A 6,117-nucleotide genomic window follows, 5' to 3' on the forward strand; every position below is an offset into this window, starting at 1 on the left:
CTCATCAACCCAGCCACTGGCGGTCCCGACCTCATCTGAGACTCCATAAATAAATCAAACTAGAAAAATAAAACTCGCTCTCGGGAGATGCACAGGTCCCTTCTCCCTCTTCAAGGGGTGGGGGGTATCTCTTTTCTCTCTCTCTCTCTCTTTTTTTCTCGTTACCATAAAGGGGGACAAAAGGGGGTATTGACTTTGGGGCTTCATGGGAGTATAGCACCAAAATGGTGAAAATAAATCTTACGACTCACATTTTTTTAAATTTAACACTATTCTGGTGTTATTGAGTAGTGTATGCACTAGTGCTCCAGAGTTACTTTTTATTTAAAAAAATAACCCTCGAACAATGCAGCATTGTTAAGCACCGAGATGTACTATTATATTAATGGCACCGATGCTTATTATATGAGTAACACACCAATGTTTTTTAAATTAAAAACCTTTCCACAGTACACCCTATTTTTTACAAATCGGGGCTTTCGTAAAAAGGGAACGCTGGTGTTTTATGTGACTATAACACCAAAATGGTAAAAATGAATTTTACGACCAACATTTTTTTTTATTTAGCCCTTGTTTGGTGCTATCAATTAATATATGCACTGGATCTCACTACTTACTCAATGCATCGTTGTTTTTATTTTTATAAAAAATAACCCTGCCAAAGTGCACTATTGTTTGTTAAGCATCGGGCATACAATTCTATTAACTGAACTGGTGCTTATTTTATACAAAGTATACTGCCATTTGTAAATTAAAAACTATTCCATGTGCACCATGTTGTTTATGCACCAAGGCTATCATAAATAGGGATAACATCGATGCTTCATTACAATATAGCATCAATATGATCAAAATTAATTTTACGACTAATATTTTTTTAAATTTAACCCTTTTCTATTGCTATTGAGTAGTGTGCGAACAATGCAAATATTCTATTCAGAGCACCATCGGTTTTTATTTTTACAAAAATTAACCCTTCCACGGTGCACAATTGCATATTAAGCACTAGGTTGTACAATTCTATTAACAACACCAATGCATATTATCTAAGAAGTGCACCGACATTTTTAAAATTAAAAATCCTACCACGGTGCACTATGTTTTTTACACACTGGGGCTTTCGTAAACAATTATTGGACCGGTGCTTCGTGAGAGTATAACACCAAAATGGTGAAAATGAATTTTACAACTAACATCTTTTTTTAATTTAACCTTTGTTTGGTGCTATTGAATAGTATATGCACATGTGCACCTTATATATGCAGCGGACTGTTGTTTTTATCTGTATAAAAAACAACCATGTAATGGTGCACCATTTTCTAATGTTCACGATTAGTATATGTATCAGGGCGCCTTATATACTTAACATATATATATATATATATATATATATATATATATATATATATATATATATATATAAATAACTTTTCCATGATGCACCATATGTTATTAAGCACTGGTGCATCTAGTTATAGTAACCCATCGATGCATTAGTGTATTATAGACACACCATTAAAAACATCCACCCCCCCAACTCCACTAGTGACCTCCGCTATAAATATATTTTTGGGCTATTTTCATATGGGATTCCTCAAAACCCTCACTAGAGTGTATTTTCCTTGTTGTGGAGGAAAAATAATTTATAGCCTTGAGCATCAAGAAAGGAAGTGCGAAGAGTAAAGACCATAGGGTTGAGGAAAGCAGGGTTATGAGGGAGTTCTTAGAAGAAGAACATGTTAGAGCTTCCAAGAAGCACCCTATGCCAATATCATAGTTTGAGTCTTGGTTAGTTCGCAACTGGGTCAATAAGTAGGATGACGAGGAGAAGAGACTAGGGTAAGTGGAGGCAGCCACTCAATCAGAGACACCCAATATAGGGAGAGTTAGAGCCAGGTCAGTAGACAAATTGTTTAAGGATGATCAGGAGAGAGTTGGACTTCCGAATACCACGTTTAGCCAAAGTAAGAAGCCACAGATACACAAGGTACATGACACTTATGAGCGAGGTGATAAATTCAAATCATAAGAACATGGTTGGAAGAAAAAAGTCTTCAAATCAGATTCCGCAGTAAGAAGCCAAGAAGCATTCTAATTCATAAGATGCAACTACAAAAACAGATAAAAGGGAGTGGTGAAAATGTAGCTAGCAAGCAAGGTCATCATGTGGCTTGTGCAACTGCATGAATAATAAATTACATAAAATCTAAATCTACAAAACAATCTAATTTACATAAAATCTAATTCTATATGTCGTGCAATAAATAATTAAAAACAATAGCTTTTCAACCAAGTCCACATATTAAAGTAAAACGATTTGTTCAAATAAAATAAAATTGGTTCAAATTTTGGCACAAGAGACATGTCTAGCAGTAAATAATTAAAAACTATGGCCTTTCAACCACTTCCACATATCAAGGTAAAGTAAATCGATTTGTTTCAAATAAAATTGGTTCAATTTTTGGCAAAAGAGACGGGAGAATCCATTATTTAACTTCTGTTTCCAGCCAAATATAAGCTTATAATGATGACTCAAGAAGATGAGAGCCTAGGCAGCCAATAACACCATAAAAAATTAGATATATAATAATCTAGAAAATAATAGTCAATGCATAACCCAAACTCGTTATATTACCGCTACATAAAATCAAATTCTACAAAACAATATGTTCCAAGAAGGACCCTCAGCCAATATCATAGTTTGAGTCTTGATTAGTTCGCAAGTGGGTCAATAAGTAGGATGTTGAGGAGAAGAGACTAAGGTAAGTGGAGGCAGCCACTCAATGAGAGACTCCCAATATAGGGAGAGTTAGCCAAAGTAAGAAGCCACAAAGATACAGGAGGTACATGACAGTTATGACTAAGGTGATAAATTCCGATCATAAGAACATAGTTGGAAGGAAAAGTCTTCAAATCAGATTCCACAGTAAGAAACCAAGAAGTATTCTAATTCATAGGGAGCAACTACAAAAACAGATAAAAAGGAGTACTGAAAATGTAGCAAGCAAGGTCATGTGGCTTGTGCAACTGCATGAATAATAATTTACATAAAATCTAATTCTACAAAACAATCTAATTTACATAAAATCTAATTCTATATGTCCTGCAGTAAATAATTAAAAACCATAACTTTTCAATCAAGTCCACATATCGAGGTAAAGTAAAACAGTTTGTTTCAGATAAAATTGGTTCAAATTTTGGCACAAGAGACCTGTCTAGCAGCAAATAATTAAAAACTATGGCCTTTCAACCAATTCCACATATCAAGGTAAAGTAAAACGATTTGTTTCAAATAAAATTGGTTCAATTTTTGACAAAAGAGACGGGACAATCCATGGTTTAACTTCTGTTTCCAGCCAAATATAAGCTTATAATGATGACTCAAGAAGATGAGAGCCTAGGCAACCAATAACACCATAAGAAATAAGATATAAAATAATCTAGAAAATAATAGTCAATGCAGATACCAAACTGGTTATATCACGGCTACATAAAATCTAATTCTACAACGCCAGGCTACATAAAATCTAATTCTACAACGGCAGGAATAATAATTTAGATAAAATCAAATTCTACAAAACAATATGTTCAAAGTCATTTGAAAAGTTTCGTATCCTGCAAATGAATGACTGAAAATGTAGGGTTAAAACAATACCCGAAAATGATACCATGTATATTGAGCAATTTCTTTTATGCTATATATCGAATGATATTAGAATTTTCTTTGTCCCGTTCTATGAACTCCCTTGAAATCAGATCTTCAATCTGCTTCTGCATTAATTTAACTTTTGGTTTGAACGTGGCTTGCAGTTGCTCAACGCATTCAACGAATAATTCCTGACTGCTCAAGACTTTTCTAGCCTTCATCGTCCGAACTATTGCAGCATCGATGGCATGGCATCTATCGCCATCTACAACCTCGCTGACTCTCTTCTTCTCATCCATTTGTGGAAGTGAAATCTTAATCCTCGCAGATTTGCAGGTGAAGCTAGCATTGAATTCAAAACTATCAGTTTTTGTTATTGTTTGAGTCACCGGCTCCTTCAAAATAATCTTGTACTTTCCACATACAAATGAATGAAGCAGTCTAATAACATCCTCCTCTCGCAAATTTAATTGTGAACTGATTTCTTCACAGCTCAATCTTTCAAAATCATTGAACAATAAAAGCATGACTGCCTGGTTGGTTGATACTGCAATTTCTATTGGCTTAGTATCAAAGTTTCCTATAAGTTTACAATTTCCCAAACAATACATCCATGTAAGTTTACGATGCTGATATTTTGTAGAGTAAAAGCCTTCATACGCCCTAATACATTTAAGAATTTCCGCTGGTGGATTGAGGTTGAATAACTTGTAGGTTGGCCAGAACCCATTATTTAATACTGTAACAGTCAACTCTATTCCAGGATGCACATTTGAATAATCATGAAGATATGTGTTGAAGTCAGGTTGAGTCTCCCTTGCCAGTGTGAAATCATTAACCATGCCCTGCATCTTTGACGTTAGCTGGAGACCATATTGATCCTTTATCTTTGACAACATGGCTCGTTCATGGCTCTCATTTGCGCTTTTATGGTGTAGTAATCTGGAAGCTAGTTTTTTCCTGTAAAATTCAGCAAACAAATCTCTATCACTAACATACTGAAGGAGATTCGCCGCCTTTTCAAGAATACCCTCAATATGATCATCACTTAAACCGCTCTTTTTAAGCACGTTGTCACAAAATGTAGCCAGAAACTCTGCACATGTGCTTTCTTCGACTTTTTTATCACATATTACTTCAAATGCGTCCCTCAAGGCTTTATAAAAAATATTGCTTCTTTGAAATGCCTCCACAACGTAACCACTACACTTATCATGCACTTCAATAATCTTCTCCACAAACTCATGTGCTGGAATGTCATCTATATTATTATTCTTATTCTTGACAACATCTTCCACCCATTTAAATAATTTTATTCCTTCGCTGATTACATGCTGTTTAAAAATACTTGCAAAAGGTTCCAAGCTTTGAGGTATTCTACAGAACAGCCTGTACATTCTCGAAAGATCGTCTTTCTTGTCGTTTGTAAGCAAAACATGACACCCCGAATACTTATTTTCCAAAAGTTGAATATAGTAGCGGGAGAGGATTTCATTTTCTACTTTCTCTAATAACTTCTGCTCGCTGCTGGAATGCAAATAGTGAGCAACTCTTTCTTTCTCACGTCTCAAACATTCTTCGGCCTTTATCATATAGTCAGGACACGAATCCTCCTCTAATATCCATAATGAACCCTTCCTAGAGTAGTAAGCTCCAGTATCTTCCAACATGGGAGCTTCAAAGTCTTTTTGGTACAAATCCAAGCGATCCATTCCCATTTCCACAAAAAAATTCACAATGTTTCTCAACAAAGCGCGATCAATTTGTTCTCCCTCGCGCTCACGATTAATCAACTCAATCACCACATTCTTCACATTAATCTTGATACCGTGATACACCACGTCACGGAAACACATCACTCCAACTTTTACTAGCGAAACCAGGGAGTTTTGCCTCACGAAGTAAAGATCCAAATAAATGAACATATTTGAGATGAGTCTAACCAGCACCTTGTGATAATTTCCCCAACATTTCTCAACTTCTTTCAACAGGAACTGATCATGCACTTCCCCTAAAGCTGGCAATACTGTGACAGCAACGTATTCTTCCAATGAAATCCTGTACTTGTCATAGAGTTGTTGTGAGTACACATAAGGACGCCTTTGGGTGCACATTTTGTACACAGTTGTATAAATGTTAATGTACTCCGTTACAGGGAAATCGCCTTTTAAATCTGTTTTGAGAATATTTATCAACTTTAGGATGCCATTCTGAATAATATCCCATCCTTCATTGAATTCTATAATACCTGTATCTGTTGACATCATCATCTTTTTCCAAGTGGTAACTGCCCGCCTTTCTTAGCCGTCACCTTCTGTCAAGCGACGTCTGCCAACGTTACAGAGAAGTCTTGCCGAACGCACAGAATGACAGGTAATGTAACCGGATTGTGTCGACTGCGCCTATTTGTGTTGGTCGCTTCCCATAAAACAAAAGAAATTGTGTCACATGGTGAGGAAGAAGAGAAGAAC

The 6,117-nt window shown here is 35.8% G+C and overlaps 1 pseudogene; it reads right to left on the bottom strand.

Moving 5' to 3' along the window:
* Nucleotides 1–3,690: 3,690 nt before the first annotated feature.
* On the bottom strand, nt 3,691–5,913 carry LOC149190068 (cullin-1 pseudogene; annotated as a pseudogene).
* Between the last annotated feature and the right edge of the window lie 204 nt (nt 5,914–6,117).

Source organism: Pinus tabuliformis, chromosome 3_1 (genome assembly GCF_031772625.1).
Source record: "Pinus tabuliformis cultivar Carrire ecotype Pingquan chromosome 3_1, CPIR1, whole genome shotgun sequence".
Lineage (NCBI taxonomy): Eukaryota > Viridiplantae > Streptophyta > Pinopsida > Pinales > Pinaceae > Pinus > Pinus tabuliformis.